The sequence below is a fragment of the Octopus bimaculoides genome, chromosome 2, assembly GCF_046866305.1.
Source record: "Octopus bimaculoides isolate indiv1 chromosome 2, ASM4686630v1, whole genome shotgun sequence".
Lineage (NCBI taxonomy): Eukaryota > Metazoa > Mollusca > Cephalopoda > Octopoda > Octopodidae > Octopus > Octopus bimaculoides.
In genome coordinates this window covers 106304259-106330065 of record NC_142929.1, presented here as the reverse complement: position 1 = coordinate 106330065, position 25807 = coordinate 106304259, and the positions used below count along the sequence as shown (strand labels likewise).

Here is a 25807-nt window from a genome sequence, read left to right as displayed (position 1 = left end):
AGTTTAACAAGATCCAGAAAGCTGCAGGACTGTTGAACTCCAATGCCAACTTTGGTACAGTTTCTTTCGTTGGACGCCCTTTCTAATGCCAATCTTTTTACAGTGTTGACCAGGTGATTTTTTTCATATGGCTCAGTGGCTAGAGATTCAGACTCACAATCATGCAGTAGTGAGTTTGATTCCTGGACTGGGCTGTGTTGTATTCTTGAGCAAGACACTTTATTTCATGTTCCTCCAGTTCAGTCAGCAGTAGAAATGAGTTGTGACATCACTAGTGCCAAGCTGTCATGGCCTTTGCTTTCCTGTGGATAACATCAGTGGCATGGAGAGGGGAGGCTGATATGCATGGGCGACTGCTGGTTTTCCATAAACAACTTTGCCTGGACCTGTGCCTTGGAGGTTAACTTTCTAGGTGCAATCCCATGGTCATTCATGACCAAAGTGGGTGTCTTTTACCAGCACTATTGAGATCACCTTTTAACTCACAAGAGAAGAGAAAGAAAAGGTCTCCTCAACTGAGTGAGATTGTATATTTGAGAGAGGAGGAAGGTGGCTTTATGCCAGGTGTTGAGAAACTAAAGTTTGATCAAGGGACAAGCACAGGTGTCTTGCTGTAGAGGAGATAGATGACGATCACATTATATAATGTTGGTTAAGAAAAGCTGGAAAGAAGGTGATGATGGTAACAAATTGTCAGAGTATCTCAAAATTGGGAGGAAGGGGAGATAATTTCATAAGGGTGTCAGGAAAGTTGTAACCGATAGTTATATCTTTTAAAACTCTGCATCATGCTTGGTGCCCCTTGCAATGCAGCATTGCAATACAGTACACTATTTAAGAACCACTGTCTTAGACTGTTGATATATGACTGAATGAAAGACACAGTGTGGCAGTATTGACTAAAGTTTTTGCAACATATTTCAGCTACGAGATATTACATTCAGTGTAAATTGCAAGTATAAAACATAAATCTGAATAAGAACAAAACAAACAATAGCTGGTCCAACTGTTGTTCTTTCTGCTTTTTTCATTTTATACTTGTATTTTTAAATTTATAGACAAATTTTATTGCCTGTATATTTTAATGGAATGAGACAATTGGGCACAGTTGTTTGGATACTGACATCTTGGCCTGGCTGACTGGATGTTCAGTCTGTGTTGGTGACAGTACTTTTTGGTACTGGAGTCAAACACATATGCATGTGCACTGAATTTTAATGTTGGCAGATCAACTATATGTGCATTGAATTATAGACATACAGATGAAGATATTACAATTTATCAATTGAACATGATTGACTTAAACATTGTCCCTCTGTTCATATACATAAAGAGAAATATGCTCACATAAACAGAGAGAGAGAGAGGAGAGAATGAGAGAAACATTAAGATGTCTGGTGTCAAATAAGTCAGCATCAAATCAGTGATGCCGAATGGGCAGGGCCAAAATGGCTGTGCCATCTTTTAGGTACTTATTTTTATATACACATAAAATGCTCAAATAAACAACAAATAAAGAAATTTTAGTATTTTCCATGGGTGTTCTGTGATCCCTGGAGCTTTTAAGTGATACTTTGTAGTATTGATTCATTAGTATCACAGTAGACTTTGGTGAATGCATGGTAACATGTAAATTATAAACATGAGAATTCTTGATTTATGGTATTAACTCTATGGTTAATACCATGCAGAAGCTGCAGAACAAATTTGCTAGCTACTTAATGAGAGTTCATTATTAGTGTTCTTTACTAAGGGGATGTTAGAAGTATCTCAAATTCTATAATTTTCCCACCTCAGTGTAGGGTCTGTTAATCCCTACCCCTCTAGAGATAGATTATTTGAAGTTGGCAGGCATATAATAGAAAGCCATTGTTGAATTTATTGAGGCTGAACACCACCACTTGAATGAGTTTTTTTTTCCTTGTTTTATTTTTTATTTTTGGAACATGGGAGTGGTCTGGTAGCTACTTGCTGATATCATTTTCCTGCCTTTCCCAAAATAGAGCTACTAATTAATTTTTCCTATCCTTTAAAATGATTCTATTCTCCTCAGCCAAGTCAGTGCTACTCATTCATCTCCGAGTTTAGATTTCACTGAATCACTTCCTCAGTGCTTCACTTATTCTAGCAATTTTGCCAGTCCAGCTCTGCTCTGGGTCAGAATAACAAAGTTCTTTGTTCTCTAGAGTAATTATTAATATTCGAGGAAGCTTTGAATGTTATGAAAAGAGAAACAGCTCTTGGGGATATTACATTGATGCCATTGTCTGTAAATCTGAACATTTTTCACAAAACATGGTAGTTGATTATTTCAGTACATTGAAACATTTGTGGAAAATGTGTCTTTTGAGGATAAATGGACTCTGGCTATGAAGAAATAATATTTGTAAATGTTATTTAAATATTTGATTAAACCATGTATTCATTACTGTTCTAAATTACTGTTTCAGAGATAATCTTGAAGGTTTTTGTTTTTCTTGTAACTAATTTCTTATTATTCCTATTAATCTGATGTTCTCTCTGGTGATTGAATCTAGTGCAGCTGTTTATAAAATGTTTAAGCTGTCTTACCATATTAATAATTTATGTGCTTAGCTGATAGTAAAAGTTATCTATTCTGAAGAATGGAAGAATAATTAACTTGATGTTAAACAATTGTGAAAGACTCATTTGAATAAAACAGACATTAATGACGCAATATATTTCTGAACCTTGTATTTAAAGTACTACATTAACATGTTTGAAGAAACTACTATGTAATGTAACACTGTATCTCAAATATGATGGTCGCTCCCGTCGGTTTCAACACATGAGTGTTTGAAGGAGAGGTCTTAAAGTTGAGGGTGTGGAAACACTAAACAGCTGCATCTATTTGTGATGGGTGTGTAAATGTAATTTCAGTCTGGGTATGGATTTTGCTATGAAAGCCCAATAAGGACATTGATGATTTTCGTTTTACCTGGGACTGGGCAAGTGTGTCTGTTGGTTGCAGGATATAGTTCTTCTATTGTTCTTTTTCTTCAACTCAAATCGTTTGATGCACTGTGACACATTTGGGCAATGACTTTCCCAAGATGTCAGGTAAAGCTGTAGAGATTTTAGTGATTGTTTCAATTTATACTTATACCCAAGGAGAGGTCTTCCTTTGCTGTGATATCCCTCCACTTGTTGGCTGTGATTAGGAAAATTCATAACATGTTTGATGCTACACTGTAGCAAACCATAGTTTTTTCCAGATCACACATAAATATACAGAACTACATTAACATGACTAAATCTGAATAATTTCTTAGTGTTTACTACTCTGTCAGGGAGGGAGTTCAGTATCCTTGACCCTTTATTTATTTCCAAGATTGGTGTGTTGATTGGAGGAATTTATCCTCAAACCAGAGACCTTGCCTAAATGCTTACAGTGGAAGTAACCCCACTAAAGATACCCAGTGACCTGGTGGTGTGTTAAACTAGGTGGTAGAATAAATCTACTGCCTAAGAACTCGGAATGTAAAGAGCTAAAACATCTACAACAAGGCATACTTTTCTATCTCACAATTCTAGCAACCCACTGCTCTAGACTGGTATTTTATTGACCTTAAAAGATAAAGTTGATTTTGGTGAGATTTGAACTCAGAATGTAGCTAGCTGGAACAACTATTGTTAAGGTATGTTGTTCTATACTTTAATGAATCTGTCAGTTCACTTCCTGTTATCTGACTGTTGAGTGTAAATGTGGTAAAGATGGCCAACACCATAGATTACAGTTCTAGCTAAGATATATTAATTTCTTTTCTTCTCTTGAAATCACTCCAACATACACAACTTCTAAGTGAAGAGAAATGGAAGATTTATAGTAATGTATCTGATTGACTTTGCTCTAAATCATGAGTGTCAAACTCCTTTGGCTTTGCAGGCCAGATTGAAACAAACTTACTTTTGAAGACCAGATAGGGATAATTATTCCTAAAAACCCTATTCATAATGTGAGCCAAAGTAGATGGCTATAGTGATTGATATATATTGAAACAACTTTGTTAACAAATTATAAGGTGTTAGCAGCATTTGTGTGCAGAGATGTGTGAGAAAATTTCATCTAGATGGTGTATATATTGTATTAAGTAAGAATGCTTAGATAAGTACAGAGACAGCGATTGTTGAAATAAACACATACAGTTCTTGAGAAGAGCAATGCTTGATAAAAAGCCTGCAATGTTTCAGCAGCAAAGTCTTTCAATATCATTCATATCACTGAAATCCATTTGAACAAACACGTGCATAAATTTAATTTTTTAAAATCCATTTGACTTGGTGTCTAATAAGTATAGTGAGAGGGAAATAGGCTGCGTCTTTTAGCTTATGGATTCATAAGCTCCTTTTACATTGGGTGAAATAACAAGATTCCCTAATGTGCATTGATTTCACTAATGGGAAACACCCCCACCACCCCCACCTTTCCTACTGATCCCAGCTCCCTTTGGGGTTTGTAATCTTACAAGCCACATGGCAACCTCACTAGTGCTGATGGCTTGTAAAAAAAAGCACCCAGTATACACAGTTAAGTGGTTGGCATTAGGAAGGGCATCGACCCATAAAAACCATCCAAATGCAAACATTGGAACATGATGCAGTCCTTAGACTCATTGGATTCTTCAACCTGTTCAACCCATGCCAGCATGGAACATGGATATTAAATGATGATGATAACTCTAGTTGGGCTCTGAGCACATGTTAATGAGATATATTTTACAGAATATTTTAAAATTAAAAATAATAATAAGTATTTTATTATATAACATTAAGCCAGGGACCACACTTAAACATTGCTGTAAGTTGGATCCAGCAGACAGGCTGTATACATGACACTCCTGATCTAAGCAGTAATCAACATCTTATATCTCTAAGTCCAGTTCCCACTAGAATCAACTTTTGTTTTTATCCATCCAGGGTTAATAAAATTTTGAACTATTAATATACTATTAATATAGGCGCAGGAATGGCTGTGTGGTAAGTAGCTTGCTTACCAACCACATGGTTCCAGGTTCAGTCCTACTGTGTGGCACCTTGGGCAAGTGTCTTCTGCTATAGCCTCGGGCCAATCAAAGCCTTGTGAGTGGATTTGGTAGACGGAAACTGAAAGAAGCCCGTCATATATGTGTATGTATATATATGTGTGTTTGAGTGTCTGTGTTTGTCCTCCCAACATCACTTGACAAACGATGCTGGTGTGTTTACGTCCCCCGTAACTTAGCGGTTCAGCAAAAGAAACTGATAGAATAAGTACTAGGCTTACAAAGAATAAGTCCTGGAGTCGATTTGCTCGACTAAAGGCAGTGCTCCAGCATGGCCACAGTCAAATGACTGAAACATGTAAAAGAGTAAAAGAGTAAAGAGTATACTGTTATGGAATTATTTCATTTGTCCCTTACAAAATGGTCTTTCTGTCTGAAAGAGATGTCACTGCTCTTACTATAAACTTAATTGGTGTAGATTTTTTTCAAAGTATAAAATTCCATTTGAGAGTTCAAGCATAGTTTTAAAGAACACACCCACTCTGAATTCCTGAGCATCTTGTATAAAAGATAGATGTGTAGATAAATGATATAAAATATCATTTAGTAGAAATAATTTTCAGTTATCATACATCACGAGTATCTACCAGCAAATTATCTTTAAAAAAATATGCATCATCTGGCAATTTTTTTTTTTTTTTTTTTTTGATGTGTTAATCTTTTGCCAGTTCTATTCATTGGACAGTGACCATGCTGACACATCACCTTCTAGATTTTAGTACATCATACTGACCCCAGTTTGATACTGATTCCATTAACTTCTATTTATTGAATGGACAAGTTCACTACTGTTACATCCCTTTAAAAGGTACTTCTCTTTTTGGGATTTAAATGCCACAAAATATATTACACTGATTTTCAGTGGAATATGTATTCATTCATTCTGGTGGAGCAAGAGAAAAAGAAATAGATGCCTAGTTTGAACCAAATTTCACTGACAAAGCATTAGTTTCTCCCAGAGTTATGGTGAAAGACCAATGCATACAGTTCTGCAAAGTAGGATTGAACTCAAAACCACATGGCTGTAAAGTGAACTTCTCAACCACACAACTAGGCCTGCACTGTGTTCTTTGAGTTTCTTTCCAAATAATTTTATAATGAATTTCTTCAGCCATCATGTGTACACTGATCTATCAGCTTACCATTTTTATGATAGAAAGAAGTAAAACCTGATTTCTTCAACCTTTTACTCTGTTTGCATCTTGTTAAAATAGTTTTATCTTCTTTACTCTGGAAACATCCGTCTCTAAAGGTTTAAGTTATTCTTCTGATTGCTGTCAGAAGATTTTGTTTGAGCTTTGTACAATGTAAGCATTATTTTGGCTTCTTGTTTGGTAGGTATGTTCATTAGTTCCAAGCAAGTTTGCTTGCATGTAACTTGGGCAGTTGCTTTTTTTCTTTTCTTTTCCAAACACTATTTGTAATCTCAGTTGTTGGTTTCTTTACTGTACACATATTAGAATTAGGTTTAATAATAATGTATGATTATCTATTTCTTCTCTTGAAATATTTTTTGTTTTAAATTAAATCTAAACATTTTGAATAATTCTGAATATTTTCTTTGTTATCTAAGCTTATTTCAAGAAACCATGCTGTGCTACAGAAGTCAAAGCAACCCTGGATCAATGATGCACAGTGAATTTTGAAAAAAAAGTTTCTTTTATAACAATGCCATTTTGGTTTCTGAACAGAAATTTTAATTCTAGATTTCTCTTTTGCATTGTTCAATTTGTTTTTTCTTTAAAACTGAATGCTTTATCTCTTCATTTTGGTTTAGTGGATTCCTTCTTTAGGGGGAAAATATTTGAATATCTGAGTGTTAGGAGGCTGAAATAGTCGATTCCTTGACAATCTATAAAATGTTGTGGTAGGTTTAGTACTGAGAATGGAACAGAATGGAATAATTTAATATGGCATGTGGTTTAGCCGCACTTCAGTGTATTTCATTATTAGAGAGCGTGGGGCTGAAGAATTGCAATTCTTTACAATAAAACCAACCATTATTGGGTCTTTGCTTCTTTGGGTAATGAAATCTATAAACATTAGTTAATGTATAATTGCATAAACATATGTATGCATATATGTGTGTGCATGCACTTTTGAGAGAAGGAGAGCACAAACAGTTAAGGAATGTATGAATATTAATGAAACTCTAACTAGTGTCTATGCTAGTGTGTGCATATGAATGCAGCTAAGGATGCAATTATGACTGTGTAATTAGGAAGTTCACTTTGCAATCATGAGACTCCAGGTTTGATCTCACTGCATGGCAACTTGGGTTAGTATCTTTCACTAAAGCCCCAGGTTGACTTAAGTCTTATTTATATAGATGCAGGCATGGCTGTATAGTTAAGAAGCTTGCTCTGTAGCCACATGGATTGGGGTTCTGTTCCACTGTGCAGCACTTTGAACAAGTGCCTTCTACAATAGCCCTGAGCCAATCAAAGCCTTGTGAGTGAATTTGGTAGACAGAAACTGCATGGAAGCATGTCGTGTGTATATGTGTGTTCCAACTACTGGGTTAATTTGTTCAATTATACCCTTCAAGGCAGTGCTCTAGCATGGCCATAATTCAATGACTGAAGTAAAGATAAAAAGTAAATGAAATTGAATAAATGGAAACCATGTGGAAGCCCTTCAGGCAGACTGAACTAGTAATAATACAACAGATTACATTAATGGTGCACAGGAATGCTCAGACACTTATATGCTAATACAGTAAAGTAACTGAGTTGATCAAAAACCTGAGAATAAGAAATATATGAACATTATTGGAATGTAAGCCTGGTAGATATTCCTTTCTACTATAGGCATAAAGCCTGAGATTTTGGGAGAGAAGGCTAGTCAATTGCATTGACCCCACTGCTTGACTGGTGCTTATTTTATCAACCCCAAAAGGATGAAAGGCAAAGTCAACCTTGGCAGAATTTGAACTCAGAACATAAACACAGACAAAATACTGCTAAGCAGGTTTTCTGACATGCTAATGATTCTGCCAGCTTGCCACTCTATGCCTGGTATATATTTGTATTGTATGTGTGTGTGAAGGAGAAATATATTTGTTATGCTCACTTTCTTCTGTTTTATGTTCACGTTCTTGTATCTTGAGAGTTTGTTCTGGCTCCCCTCACTATCACAGTTACTTCCTTTCCACCCCTCCCTTTATAATGTGGGTAGCCATGTATCTCCTCTTATAGCAAGACACTTGTACTTGTCCCTCTATCACATTTTAACCTTTCAATGTCAGGTATTAAGCTACATACCCCTCCCAAATACTCACCCACCCACTCTATTTAATTATAGGGGTCCCCTCACACACACACACACACACACACACACACACACACATACACCATTTCCCCATTGTTTTTCTGTCTTGCAACTTATTTGGCAACCTCACTAGTGCTGGCGACATGGAAAAAAAAGCAGCCAGTACACACTTAAGTGGTTGGCATTAGGAAAGGCATCCAGCTGTAGAAACCATGTCAGAGTTGACATTGGAACTTGGTGTGGCCCTGTAGCTTGCCAGATCCTACCAAACCGGTCAGTCCATGCCAGCATGGAAAACAGACGTTAAATGATTGTATTGATGATACGTATGTGTGAAAGTGTGCGCCTGTGTTCTCCGCGCGCGCGCGCGCAAGAACATGTGCACACGAGGTACTTTCAACTGCTACAGTTCAAACTGAGCATTAAACTCATGCTAATCTCCCCCAAGTTAACCTTATTTTTTGGCGAAAGAGAGCCTAAAGAAAAAAGGACTATAGACATAACCCCTTTCTCAGATTAATTATAAAAATTATGTATATTGGTGATTGTAGGGACTGAGACGTGAATGTATTGAGTCTGTATGAAAATAGAGAGGAAAAAATAGATGAATGGACTTTGGATGAAAGCATGGTTGGGTTTTATGCGTGTGTGTGTGTGTGTGTGTGTGTAAGTGTATGAGAGAGAGAATACGTACAAGCGAAGAAAGAAGGTAATTGTGAGATAAATGGATATTAGTGTGTGTGAAATAGATATTTTGAACACTGAAGGTACGTATGTATGACTTGTGTTATGTTCGTATGTGTATGTTGCTGTCTATATTTGACAGCTAGCTATGTAAATGTAGTGTATATATTTTGGCTACCGAGTTGAGTTCTGGCAATGTAAATTAGCAACAAGAAACCTTCACTGTAGATGGCAGTAGCAGTATTCTTTTCTTGTATGGGCAGGGTGTGGTGGTGGTGGTATCTCCATCCCCCATTTATCTAACTCTTTATCACCAGTACTAACACCATCATCACCCCACCACCACAACTTACCTCTACCCTTCGCCTGATTACCAACACATTACCCTCATTACCACTATCAATACTACTACTACTACTACTACTACTACTACTACTACTACTACTACTACTACTCTTGTCTTTGCCTTAGAACCTACCATCATCATCATCGTCGTCATCATTATTGACGAGCCATTGAAGGCGCTATTTTTAGCAAATGGAACGACCTGCTAGAAAGAGCAGCTAACTCTCACTTGAAACACCCCCCCTACTCCTCCTGTCTTAGAAAAAAAGACATCAAATAATGTAGTGCTAAATTTCCTGCACATGAGGAAAACGGAGGGCTGGTCACGCCTGGAAAGCTTCTCAACAGAGTTCTTTCTGCTCGATCAGGGTTAACTTAAGACTATAAACATCAACAATGGCATTATTAACAATACCCCTATCATCATCATCATCATCATCATCATCATCAACAGCAGCAGCAGCAGCATCCTTATTAACGACATAACCATTTTCGTCATTAATACTCTTTTTTTTTCCTTGGCCTCGTTATATCATCATCATATATACATATATCATCATCAATTATTATCAATACCATCATCACTATCATCCTTCACTGTACTACTACTACTACTAATAATAATAATAATAATAATAATAATAATGATAATAATGATACTAGTACAAGCAACAATAAGAACAGTACACACACACACACACACACACGCACACAATAACGTGTGCGTTTGTGTGTGTGTATATATATATATATATATATATATATAGGTGAAAAGAAAGAAAAATCAAGGAGGTGAAGATGGGTTGGAAGGGTGGAGATCTAATTAGACTAAGTCTTTCAAACAAGATAACCCCGCTCCCTGTATAGGCACACTTACTATTCCATTCCCCCTTTCTATCTCTCTCTCTCTCCCCTAGACAGACTACCAGAACTTTGTAGTATATATATATATATATATATATATATATATACTGTTTCAGAAGTATTTGTCTGTTGATCCCTTTCCTCTCTTTTCAACATCGCTACCACTACCCACCGCCTTCCAGCCCCGCCTCGACCCTCCCATAAAACTCCTTCCCCCAACAGCTGCCGTCATCGCCTTCACCACCACCACCACCACCACCACAGCTGTCTGTACTGTTATCGCATCAACATCACCAATGCCACCACTAGCACACTACCTTCATAGTCATCGCCACCACCACCACCACCACCATCATCATCATCAATGTCATTTGTATCATCAACACCATCTCTGCTAGCTCCAGTACCATTAACATCATGTGCTCACATCACCTTTACTTCCCAATGAAACCATTATTACTTCTGCGATAATTAACATCATCAACAATTACCTTCACCACCACCACCACCACTGCTATCGTCAACATCACCGCCACCACATCACCTGTGCCTCAACTACCAATACTATTTCCTAACGCAAATACTACCACCACATTAACACATCTGCCACCACTAACACTTCCATTACCATCACCACCACCACTAACACTGTCTCTACCACCATTTCTTTACCTCTACCATGGCTAATACCACTACTTTATCCCCACCACTACTCATACCAATCACCACCATCACCTCAACCTCAACTTACACCACTACGTTATCTCAACAGATACCACAAGCACGTTATTTAACCTAACACCATCACCACATTGTCTCCATCCACCCCCACTACATTACCTCCAGCAACACTACCAATAAGTTATCTCTACCTCCAGCAGTAACACCAACACATTACCTCCACCAATACCACCAACATATTACCACCTCCTCCACCAATATCCCCACCATATTGCCTCCACCAACACCACCACTGCATTAACTCCACCTCCATCCACACCACCACCAATACATTACCTCCACCCACACTACCACCACATTCCCCCACCAACACCACCAATGCATTACCTCCACATTAGGCAACAACACCAACACATTACCTCCACCAATACCACCACCAAATTACTTCCACCTCTACCAATACCCCCACTACATTGCCTTTACCTCCACCAACACCATCACTGCATTACCTCCAACTCTACCAACACCACCACATTACCTTTACTTCCATTAACACCATTTCCACATTATCTTCACCAACACCACCACCATATTACCTCAACTCACACATTACCTCCACCTCCATCACCACCACATTACCGCTACCTCCACCAACACCACCACCATATTGACTCCAACTCCAACTCCAACTCCACCACCACCCACATTAAAACCACATTGTCTCTACATCCACCAACACCACCACTGCCTAAACTCAAACTCTACCCATCACTTTACCTTCACCATATTACCTTTACCTCTGATCTTACTACCACATTACCTCTACTTCTATTACCCAAATTTCAACTAATATCATCACATTACTGCCTCTCCATTAATACTACCACATAGCATCCATTTTCCACGTTACCTCTTCCTCTATATTATATCTCCATTTCCACAAATTCCATCACCAGTAGCCCATGACCTCCAATTCCATTAACCCACCCACATCACATTATTTTCATTCCCTTACCTCAGCACCAGCCCAATGTTTACCTTCAACTGCCACTGAACCAACCAACCAACATTTCATTACCTCTATTTCCACAGACACCATCACATTACCTCTCCTTTACTATCATTCCTGCTATCACATTACTTTCACCAACACCCAACAAATGTCACAATTTCATGACTCTACATCCATACTACCATCATCACAAAATTACCTCTTGGCCTCCATTAAATTCACCATCATCACATTGCTCACCTTCATCTCCTCCATTGCTGTCAAAATCACATTTATTTCTTTTAACACCACTACAACAACATAACCTCTTCTTCCACTAATATCACCACTTCTACATTACTTAAACTAACAGTTATCATGTTACCTCTACCTCCAGAAGCAGCACCACTCCTCTAACATGTCCACAACATATCACCTCTACTTCCTCTAACCCCAAATTATATCAACTCTGCCTCTACTAGTGCTACAGCCACAAAATTGCCTCAGTGACAACTAACACAACTACACTGCCTCTACCTCCACTAATGTCACTTCTTCTTTACCTCTACTCCAACTATCACCACCACCATTAGCTCTACCTCCACCGATGATGCCACTCCTAAATTGCCTCTACTTCAAGTATAACCAATCCATTTCCTCTACTCCAGCTATCACCATTACCTTTACTTCCAATAACGTTACTCTACATTACCTCAACTCCAAATATAACTACTGCAATTACCTCTGCTTTACCTGTTACCACCACCATTACCCCAAATTCCACCAACACTACCTCTACTTTACTGCTACTCCATCTATCACCACCGTCATTACCTCAAACTCCACTAATGCCACCCCTGTGTTACCTCTATTCCAAATATAACCATTGCAATTACCTCTACTCCAAATATAACCATTGCAATTACCTCTAATCCAAATATAACCATTGCAATTACCTCTATTCCAAATATAACCATTGCACTTACCTCTACTCCAAATATAACCATTGTAATTACCTCTACTCCAAATATAACCATTGCAATTACCTTTACTCCAACTATCATCACCATCGTTACCTTTACCTTCACTAATGCCACTCCTATGTTACCTTTACTCCAGATACAACCATTGTAATTACCTCTACTCTAAACGTCACCACCACCATTACCCCTAACTCCACCAACGCCACTCCTACATTACCTCTACTCCAACTATCATCATCGCCATTAGCTCTACCTCCACTAACGCCACCCCTACATTACCTCTACTCCAACTATCACCACCATCATTAGTTCTACCCCCATTAAGTCCACCACTACGTTACCTCTACTCCAACCATCACCACCGCGATTACCACTAACTCCACTAACGCCACCCCTACTTTACCTCAACTCTATCACCATCGCCATTACCTGAAACTTCATTAACACCACCACTAACAATGCACCTACTTTACCTCTACTCTAACTATTATTACCACCATTACCTCAAACTCCACTAACGCCACCCTTACATTACCTCTACTCCAACTATCACCATCGCCGTTACCTGAAACTCCATTAACGCAACCTCTACTCCAACTATCACCACCACCACCATTTCCTCTCCCTCCCACCCACAAACTCCACCTCTATCACAACATTAACATCCCCCAGTAACCCCAACACTCTTTTACCTTTAGCGCAACCACCACCAAATTTCCAGATTTACCTCTCCACCACTAAAACTGCTGCCACAACCACAAGATTCTATTGACTTGTTATTGTTTTTATTTTCCTTCTCAATGTAAACGTTCACACTTATAGGTAGACAAATGCTAAAACATTGACACACACACACAACATACACCACACATTGTTCATATGGCCTGGACTTCTCTGAACATAACTAATACAACACACACTCACACACACACTCTACTGTCTCCCACTCTCTCTCTCTCGCGTTATGAATGAGAAATCTATTCCATAAGGAACAACATGAACAACAACTTTAACTAATATACTGACTGATTCAGTGTTGTATTTTCACAACACTAACCCACGTATTCCTGGTCATATTAGACAACCGTTTGTTGTTGCTGCTGTTATCGACATCGTCTACATTTTCTTCCTTTCTTTTTTTTTTTTTTTTTTTGTGGGGAAGCTATACTTTCAGTCTTTTAACTATCATCATTCTGTAGCAAACCATCGGCACGTTGGTTTGTGTGTGTGTGTGCGTGCGTGTGTGTTTTTCTGTTATTTATTTTTCGTGGAGAATATTTCTTCCATCTCTCCTAGGATATTATATTTGCTTTGTTTTCCTCTTTTATCATACTGGAATTAAAGAAGAAAAAATTGGTAAGATTTTGGCACTATGTATGCATGTATATATATGCACACACACACATACATATGTATGCTCACACACACATACATATATACATATATGCTCACACATATATACACATGTCTGCTTAGACACACACACACTTTTTTTGTTTTTTGTTGTTCTTTTGGCCTGACTTGTTCTTTGGAAAAAAGACATCAACCTCTTTAGAACCACGTTATATTTTGACCGCTAATGCTCAGAGAAATGAATGACCCCCGCAACATCTCATTTATGTTCTTTTAGAAATACCAGTTCTTGTGTCTATGGAAGAAATCATTATTATTAGTACTTTTCATTCATAATCTCTGCACGAGATATGATATATACCAGTAATATACCCATTCGATTCCATTATCTGACAAAATTCACCTTATACCAGCCTAGTCACAAGGATTTATTTATCACTACCGTCCTTCGCGTTGTTGTTGATGATGATGGTGATGGTTGTGCAGACAGTAGGGTAACAAATATTTAAATACGCTTCCGAATCCAATTGTTGCTGTTGATGTTTAAAACCTAAGTCAGCCTTATTATTAAGCAGACCTATTGTCAATATCGTTCCAGCCATGACCATCCTACCTTTTTAGTGGATATATATATATATATATATATATATATATATATATATATATATATATATATATATATATGTGTGTGGATATATATATATATATATATATATTTATATATATATATATATATATATATATATATATATATATATATATATATATATATATGATTACATTATTTAACGATTCCTGTCTTATTATAAGAGCGTGAGATGTGATTTGAGAGAGATTCTAACGGGTCGAGTGTTCACATTGGCTCTCAGTGAATCCAGTTGTTCCGGGTTCAATCTCTGTTGGGGTCGTTCACCTGTTTTAATACTTCAATACATAAATACCAATAATATACTGTAATCAACCGTATACCCTTCCTCTCTTTCAAAAATACGGCTCGGCTCATTGTTACAGTTTATGTTATACAATAATATACAAAGGAAATGGCTTTGTGTCTAAATACAAATCAGAATTATTGTCGATAAAGTCTGAGACCATCACCTCTGGTGGGTTGAATCTGTGATTCGATTATGATTTCCAGTTAGAATCATTTCACTAACGTTAAATTCTTTATGAAAGCATCAGCACCACAGTATCTCATTTCCTTTCGTTTTAGGTAATGTGCTCTCTGGAAAGACAGGAACGTCACAACACCATAAAAATGTAAACATCTTCTTGCCTTGCGTTTAAAAGAAATGACAACTGTTTATTGATTGTTAAGAAATATTGTAGATGCACCCCATTCCACTATTCCTCTCAAGGGCTTATTGTCTAACAGACATTGTTATTTATTGGAGGCATATGCTCTCGGCAAAATAGTGTTTGCAACTCGGTTTCGGTTCCCGGTTAACGCTATTTCATATTAGACTTTAATTTCTTTGACAAAGACACGGACATTAAAGTATCCCATACTGCTAACCTTTTAAACATCCATGGCCTTGTGCGTAATTAAGTAATATTAATAACAATAATCATTAATTTATTATTATTATTATTATCAGAGTTATTATTGCTAAACTTGCTGTCCGTATCTATCTATCCCTCTGTAGGTTGTGTGTGCATGTGTGTTGCTGTAGAAGAAGAAAAGGCGGCGAACGTGCCATGTGCAAGATGTGATGGTTGGGAACATGCAACTTTAAGCCCAAAGACTGTTGCAACAACAGCAGCAGCAGCAGCAACATTAACTACAACACTGGCGGCAGCAGCGGCAGCAGCAACACTGGCAGCTTATTACGGTCGCACTGTGCCAAACTCGAAAGACATGATTCCTGCTTTGTTCTGTAAGCAACCTATTTTATATTCTCTTTCAACTTGATGCTAACGTTGTATCTTATTCCATTTTTTTCCCTGAGAGAATGAAAAAAATACACACGTATATTGGTGCACATGCACACACACACATTTATATTTACTCACACACAAATCTACTAAAGCGTTATGTTTTTGTCTCGCAGACAAATTCTTCAATAGAAAGTTAGAAGTTTGTACTAAGTATTTAATTTCTTCAGTATTAAGGGCGAGATAGTGAGGAGATGCTCCGGTTTTCTTTTGGTTAATGACCCAATAAGGCGCTGATGATAATGATAGTAGGTAAGGTTAGAATGATGATGATGATAGCAGTGATGTCTATGATGATGATGAGAGCAATCATTGATAATAAGGACTGTTGATAACATAATGTGAATTATTCAAAAATTCATTAAAAAAGTTGATGACAAAAAATCATCAGTTATTCATTTTTTTATATTATATAATGTTATCCTTATTAATATCAACTTAATATCCTTTATACAAAAACTATATATATTTACATATTTTGGTATTAAGTTGGTTTTATTTTGGTATTATTTTGATCACTTGAAATAATACATTATCCAAAAAGCAAATTAAACAAAGGCTTACAGAATAAATAAATAAATAAATAAATGAGAGGGAATGGAAATAAAGGAAAAAGAAAAAAAAATGTCACCATGGCCCAGACAGTAAAACTCCAGGAGAACAACGGATAAATGAAATAGAGAAAAAAATTACACACAAATACACACACATACATACGAATATATATCATGTATATAACTGTGTGCGTGTATATATGTATGTCTGTGTTATGTATACCCCAACCCATGCCAGCATTGAAGAAGGATGTTAAATGATGATAATGATGTGTGTATAACGTACATATATATGTGTATGTGTGTGTGGTGTATGCATGTATAATTATACATACATGTATGTATGTATGTATGTGCATAAATATACACATGTATATACATATGTGTGTATGTGTATATATTTATGTATATGTATATCTGTGTTTGTGTACATGTATATATATATATATGTGTGTGTATCTATATATCATCATCATCATCATCATATATATTTGTATGTGTATATATATATATATATATATATATATATATATATATGTCTGTGTGTATGTATATACATACAGACAGCCATCCCTTCACGAGGTTAACATACCCTCTAATTAAATGTATATATATGTATATATATACTATATGTATGTGCATATATGTGTGTATATATATATGTATACATATAATGTGTGTGTGTGTGTATATGTGTATGTATATCATTTTCACATCCAATTTTTTATGCTTGCATGGGTTAGAAGAAATTTGATGAGACATCTTTCTGTGGCTGGATGCGCTTCATGTTGCCAACCCTCACCTTTTTCCAAATAAGGTAATATATCTCCCAGTCTTTCAAAGGAGAAAACAGCTTACGTATATATGTGTGTTTGTGTGTGTGTGTGTGTGTGTGTATATATATATATATATGTAGGTATTACTATACATTTAAAAAGTTCACTTCCCAACCATGGGGTGGTTGGATTGAGTCACATCATGTGGCACCTTAGTCAAATGTTTTCTACTTTAGGCTCAGGTTGATGAAAACCTTGTGGAATGGATTTGGTGGATAGAAACTGAAAGAAGTTCCTATCGTGTGTGTGTGATTGTGTTTCCATGCCTTGATGTTATGTGTTGACAAGGGGTAATGTCACCTTGCTTGGAAACAGGTAATTGTCGACAAAGAGTGTCTTTCATTATCATCATCATCATTTAATGTCTGTTTTCCATGCTGGCATGGGTTAGACGGTTTGACTAGAACTGCTAAGCTGGAGAGCTGCACTAGGCTCCAGTTGTCGGTTTTAGCTTGGTTTCTGCAGCTGGATGCCCTTCTTAAAGTCAGCCACTCTACAGAATGTACTGGATGTCTTTCACCTGTCACTGGCACATGTGCCTTTCACATGTCACCAGCACTGGTACCTTTTACATGTCGTTGGCACAGGTGCCTTTTACGTGTCACCAGAACAGATGCCAATTTACATGTCACCAGCGCTGGCAACAAACACTATTCACTTACTTTGACATGTCTTCTCAAGTGCAGCAAACTACCTCAATGAGTTTCATCTAATCATGGAAACTTATATGTTAAAATGATAACAATAATGATGCTGATGTATTCATAGATTATATGTATGTGTATGTATGTAGGCATGCATACATACATATATGCAAAATACACTTGTGAATGGATTTGTCTATTAAAACAAAGGTTGGAACATGTGATGTCATTTTAATATCATGTCACATGTGTTTCATTACAATATGGGAAATACATATAATGAATACAAATATTAATGCTGGTGATAACAATAATAACAATATAGATATAATAAATTCATAAGACATACATGTAGAAATATGTTGAGCATCTTTCATTTGTAATTCTTCAGATATAGATTCATGTATGCACTAACATTTGTGTCATCTTTTATGCAATCCACATTTCCCAAAAAGTGTGGTTGGTCCTACTCAAGCCTTCACCACTGAAAACCAATTATCTGTATGGGTATTCTACAGTTATTCATATATCCAAAAAAGAATCACACTCTAAAGCATTAGAGCAGTAATGTTTAGGAAGATAAATGTTATGGCTGGTCATAGAGTGACCATTGGTTTCGCACCTATAATGCACTTCGCTGTATAGGCAACCTGTCGGATTCAAATGGCCATAGGTACATAACCTCTCTACAACTGGAGGAAGATGTCACCTATATGGCTAAGCGTTTTATAGGTGTGAAACCAATGTTCACTCTCTGACTGGCCATTCCTAAAAAATATAACTGTTCTAATGTTTTAGAATGCGCTTCTTTTTCAGATATAGGAACTACTAACAATGTGTGTGTGATTGTACATATGTACGTGTCCATATATGTATGCATATCTGTGTATATCTATATTTATATATATGTAAATATATGTATTTATATATGTACATGAGTGCGTGTATGTATATATATATGTATGTGTGTATGTATAATAGGTGTAGTTGTGTGTTTAGAAGTTTGCTTCCCAACCACATGGGTTTTGAGGATCAGTCCCACTGTGTGACACTTTGGGCAAGTATCTTCTGCTATAGCCCTAGGCTGACCAAAGCCTTATGAGTGGATTTGTTAGACTGAAACTGAAAGCAGCCTGTCTTATAAATACATATATATATAATAAATGTTTGTCTTTGTCTTGATGTCGCATGATAGTTGTAAATGAGTGTCATTCATTTCCAACACTACGAGAGATGTTTTCATAGAGAATTAGAGAAGCAAGTAAGGGTTCACCATGGAAAATTTAACTCGATCATCTCCATTCATCATGTGTGTGTGTGTCTATATATAGAAGCGTGTTTATATATATATGTATGTATAGCATTAGGAAGGGCATCCAGCTGTAGAAACCATGCCAAATCAGACTGGAACTTGGTGCAGCTATCCAACTTACCAGTTCCAGTTAAACCATATTAACTCATGCCAGCATGGAAAGCAGACACTAAATGATGATGATGATAACTGTATATATGTATGTGTGATGGTGTGCATGTATATGTGTGTGTGTATATATATATACACATATTATACACATACACACATACATATTTATGTATATATATATACATATCTGCTATGTATGATACATTTTAAAATTCTTCTCTTTCTTTCTATTACATTCGCATACATCTTGTGTTATACTACTAATTAACTTTTAAACTCTTGTTAAACATACTCATTCTTTTTGAATGAGTTGGTATAAATTCTGTAAAGTACTTTGCGTCAGTTGTCTCTATAAAAGTTATATCTATTGTAGTTCGCATTCTAGAGATTTTAAACAGGCTCAGTAAGGCAAATTTTAGGCCCATCTATATATATTATATATATATATATATATATATATATAGCATTTGTTTTGGTTAATTTTATGCAAAGATATGGTGTCCCAGATGTGTGTGTATGTTTGTGTGTACAAGTATGTTTACATATTTATGTACATATAGATGTGTGTGTATACATATTTAGGTGCAGGCATGGCTATGTGGTTATGAAGTCTACTTCCAAATCATATGGTTTTGGCTTCAGTCCTAATGCCTGGCACCTTGAACAAGTGTCTTCTTCCGTAGTTCCAAGCCAACCCAAGCCTTGTGAGTGGATTTTGTTAATGGAAACTGAAAGAAACCCACCATTGTGTGTATGTACGTATGTATACATACATGAACCAATAAACCCAACACATTTTTTTCTCTCTCCGTTTTTTCTCAATCCATTCTACTGAAAAGTATAGGCTTGATACATCAAAGGCTTTTCCATTCTTCCCAATACACCTGCTTGTTGTCCCTTCACCTGTCTTTGTATTTTGATTTCTATAAACTTGAACTATATATATATATATATATATATATATGTGTGTGTGTGTGTGTGTATGTCTGTGTCTCCTTGTCTTCACATTGCATAATAGTTGTAAATGGGTGCCACTGTCATGCAAGCTGTGTCATTCATTTCTAATATTCTGCTAAATCATGTCTGGCCAAGGGGAAATGTTACCTTCCTTGGAAACAGAAAAGTGTTGGCAGCAGGAAAGACATTGGGCTGTAGGAAATCTACGCTAGTAGATTCCATCTGACTCATGCAATTATGGAGAAGAGGACATCAAAATGATGATGATGCATGTGTACACACTAATGAAAAGTAACTCCCTGTTTTAAAATACTTGGAAATTATTTATTAATTGTAATTTTTCCCCCAAAAAAATGGATATGAGAGGAAAGCGTTTAGTACGAGGTTTTATTTATACTTCAAAAAGCGAACACAAAGAATTGTTTAAAAAATTACAATTAATATATAATTTATAAGTATTTTAAAATAGGATATTACTTTTCAGTCACCTTCTGTGTGTGTGTGTGTGTGGACTGCCACATTATGTTGGCAAATAGTCTTTACTTTAAAGTACTGTTACTGAATATCTCTGAGAGATTTAGAAATAATAAGGTTTATACACACACACACACACACACACACATACATACTTACATAAAAGAATATCAATAGAAATCACTGAGTTTCAATTCTGGCTGATGTAATCTGGTCATGACCCATCAAAACATAATATTATGTCTGGGATTAAGCTATTATATATGTATGTTTTGTATGATGTATATTCTAAATTGTACCATTTCATTCTAGTTTCTTTACATTGATATTGTCATAGCTCTAATTAATATTAAATTTCTTGTTAAACACTCCAAGTGTGAATCATCATCCTCATTATCATTTAACTTCTGTTTTTCCATGCTGGCATGGGTTGGACAGTTTAACAAGAGCTGGCTAGTCCAGGAGCTGTACCAGACTCCATTGCCTGCTTTGGCATGGTCTCTACAGCTGGATGCCAGCATGGAACATGGACATTAAAAGATGATGATGATGATCATCATCATCATTTAACATCCGTTTTCCATGCTGGCATGGGTTGGATGGTTCAACTGGGGTCTGGGAAGCCAGGAGGCTGCACCAGGCCCATATATACTGTGTAGGGATGTTAATAGCTGGAGTTTCATGCTGCTAGTTTTGTTTTGCAGGTTGGGGTTAAATGACTATCATTAAGATGTTTGTTCTTCGAATACTTGGAACCATCTGGATATTAGAATTTCTTTCCTGAAAAAGCAAAAAGAAACCAAAAAAATAAATATGAAACATAAATACAATAGAGAAAATAAAAAGAATGCTTCATCTTAAAAAAAGTTCTCTTTGAAAAGTTTTAGCTTTGAAGCTTCTTGTTGACAATGCTTGTCAATATATTGACTGAAACCTGAGTAAGTTGTTAAATGTGTCTTGTGCATAGAAGGTTAATTAAACATATCAAGTGTTTAAAAGAGAAAGGGAATGAGTAGATTACTCCAACATACAAAATATTAAGAGCCATGAGTGAATTTTTTCAGAGTGCATTTATTATTATTCTCATTATTAGGAAGTAGATTGAAAAAATCATTAGAACATAGGGCAAAATGCCTTGTGAAATTTGACCCGGTTTTTTATGTTCTGAGTTCAAATCCAGCCAAAATTAACTTTGCCTTTTTAAAGACAGTGGATTGGCAGAATCATAAGAGTGTGAAAACAAAAATATATTGCAGGATTTTAATTCAGTACATAAAGTGTCATTACAGATACCTTCCATCCTTTCAGAGTTGATAAAATAAAACACCAGTCAAATAAAGGGAGTTGATGTAATTGACTAACTCCTACCTTCAAAATTGCTGGCACTGTTGCCTAAATCACAAATCTTTATTATTATTATTATTATTATTATTATTATTATTATTATTATTGGAATGGTGGATTGTCAGAATCATTAGAGTAACAAAATATCTTAAAGTATTTAATTATAGCTCTTTAGATTATGTGTTCAAATGCTGCTGAGGTCAGTTTTCTTTCATCCCTCCGGGGGTTGATGAAATAAAGTACCAGTCAAGTACTGAGGTTGATGTAATCAACTATCCTTTCAAGGGTTGATAAATCAACAAGTCAAGTACTGGGAGTCAATTTAACCAAGTAATTCCTCCCTTAGACTTCAGGTCTTGTGACTATGCTAGAAACAATTATTGTTATCATCACCATCATTATCATCATCAAAAGAAACCATTATCATCTTCCCCAGTTCAAGAATCTAATACTAGAGTTTGTTACATTTAGGAGTAAATTACAAGTAATTTTGTGTCCTAAAGCCTTTTATGTTTATACTACTTCCTGCTGTATTCAGATCTCTTAGTATTTTGTTTCTAATTAAGTAGTTTTTTTGTTGTTTTTTTCTTTTGTCTTTTGTTGTATTTCCCCCCTAATTTTTTAGGGTCATTCTGCTCTATATATTAGTTTACATTCTTGTTTAATCACTTAGTGACCACATGTTTGCAAGAATCTTGATAACTTTTTTCTTGTTCTTTAACTAGTTTTCTCTCCAGATATTACAATATCATTTAATTCACAGACACTTATCTTTTTTTTTTATCAAGTCTTCTTTTCTTTATCTTATGATTGCATTGGATGGCAACATTCTCAAAGGATTTTGATGATCTAAGACGCAACTATCCTTTGTTAACACTACCTATCTTTATTTTGAGACTTCTTCATTTATAGTGCTCAGTGGACAATCAATGTGACAGTCATATCTTCTGTGAGAGATAGTTTTCTGCATAAATAGGAAAAAAAAATTTGTTTCAAATTATTGCTTCCTACCTACAAATTTATACTGCATCACCAAATGCACATCTGAAATGTGTGCAGCATGTTTTTTTTGTAGATGTGGAATTCTGTGTATGCTACATATATTTTGCCTTGTTGCAAGAGGGAGGATAATTTTTTTGTTGTTTTCAGTGTTCTGTATGTTTATTATTATTATTATTATTTAAGACAGCAAGCTTCAGTAGAAAGGATTATTATTAAGGCAGCAAGCTGGATGAAATGCTTAGCAGTTTTTTACCCATCACTAGAATTCTGAGTTCAAATTCCGTTGAGGTTGACTTTGCCTTTCATCCTTTCAGGGTCGATAAATTAAGTACCAGTGAAACACTGGGGTTGATGTAATCAACTAGTCCCCTCCCCCAAAAAAATTTCAGGCCTTGTGCCTTCAGTAGAAAGGATTACTATTATTATTATTGTTACTATTGTTGTTGTTGTTGTTGTTATTGAGCATGCTGGACAGAATACTTAATGGCATTTCATCTGTCTTTATGTTCTGAGTTCAAATACTATTGAAGTTGGCTTTGCCTTTCATCCTTTCAGAGTCAATAAAAGAATTACCAGTCAGAGACTGGGGTTGATGTAATCAACTAACCTCTACCTCTAAAATTTCAGACTTCATGCCTATAGAAGAAAGGGCGGCGGATACGGCAGACTATTCACTCTGACGGAGAGTCCTTTTGCTACCAACAGAGGTAGTAGTTCACTGAACTTCCTCCACTCTATTCTTATTCTAGAAACAATACTTTCAGAGCATCCATCACTGTTACTAATTTGGTCACCTAAATAGCAGAAACTATCTACTACCTCAAAAGAGTCTCCTGGGCATTTGAGAAAGTTTAAGTCCCTCGTGCTCTTAGTTCTTACTGTTCCTGCACATCTACCACACACAAAAGCAACCTTATCTGATAATCTTCCCACGATTCTACTGCATTTCTTATGCATCTATAGGTTACACTTGGTGCAGCAAATGGAATTACATCCCACTCCTTTCCTACATATTGAACATTTGCCAGCCGGAATGAGAGTCTTATCTCCTTTCTCGCTTACAACTTTAGTCTTAGCTAAGTTAACTTTAAGGCCTTTTGATTCCAGGTTTTGCTTCCAAACCCTGAACTTCTCCAATTCTGCTTCAGATTCTGCAATAAGAACAACATCATCAGCATATAGTAGTTCCCATGGGCATCCAGTTTTAATTCATCTGGTATGACCTGGAGAACTATGATAGATAAAAAGTATATAAGTGTGAATAATTATATACATATCACGTGATGAATATGCATGTATCTATTTGTTTATAGTGTTTATACATATATCTGTGTATATGGTTATGTATTCATACACATTTGCATATGTACATATGTCTTTGTATGCATGCATGTGTATACATGTATACATATGTATTATATATATATATATATATATATACGGTGGTGCATCAGCATGGCCGCAGCTCTAAGCTGAAACTTAAAAAATAAAAAAAAATAAATTAAAAAAAAAAATATATATATATATATATATATATATATATATATATATATATACACACACACATATATATATACACGTATATATATACATATATATACACACACACATATATATATATATATGCATATATATATATATATATATATATATATATATATATATACACACACACACACACATATAAAATCACCATAATTTTATAGTTGTTTTCATAAGCTTATATGAGTTGGACAACTTTTCCCCAACACAACATCTTATCACATGTTGCAATGCTTTGTCATCCAGCTTCCCGAGATCAGACTTCACCTTTTCTTCCCATGTCTCTTCCTCAGTCTTTCTCTTCTCTGAAGGTTCCTTCTACTTGGATCACATCTTGCTTTCTTTTTTCGCCTTCTTTTTGGTATCCAACTGTTATCCTCCATATGCATCACATCGCCCTATCAGCACAGTCCTTCTCTCTTCTTGCACATTACATTTGATTGCTCTCATACTCTTTTTTTTTTTTCCTTCAGTCAGCTTTTCTGTGCCTTGTCATTTGTGCACACTAAAATTATGCATCTAGCTGAGCATGCTTATCTTGTTTCTTTCCAGCCTTTGCACATTATCTGCATTCAATACTGATGTTTCACTACCATGCAATATCACACACTTTACACGACCAACTGCCCTTCACTCCAAAAGAATACACCTGTATATATCCACATACTCATGTTCACATGTATGCAGCTCTCTGAACTTTTTCTCTACAATTTTCTTCTTATATAACATGTGCATATAACTATATGAGTGTACGTATGTACATGTATATGTGCATGTGTATCATCACCATCAGCATCATTTAATGTCCGTTTTTCATACTGGATTGGGTTGGATGATTTAATGGGAGTTGAAGTGGACATTA

The 25807-nt window shown here is 36.0% G+C and overlaps 1 protein-coding gene across 9 annotated transcripts in view; it reads left to right on the top strand.

Annotated features, from left to right (window-relative positions):
• Positions 1-25807, top strand: part of LOC106882524 (leucine zipper putative tumor suppressor 2 homolog) — a 193863-nt gene that overhangs the window by 60323 nt on the left and 107733 nt on the right. For 3 of the 9 annotated variants that reach the window (XM_052978559.2, XM_014933237.3, XM_089347425.1), the window contains exon 2: positions 15881-16111. The exons of 1 other annotated variant lie outside the window; for it this stretch is intronic. The gene's annotated coding sequence lies outside the window, so the exon portion shown is untranslated. Of the gene's footprint in view, positions 1-13531; positions 14238-15242; positions 15338-15447; positions 15495-15880; positions 16112-25807 lie in introns of those variants that run through there. 5 more of the 9 variants (XM_089347426.1, XM_089347423.1, XM_089347424.1 and 2 more) reach the window with 5 other exon arrangements.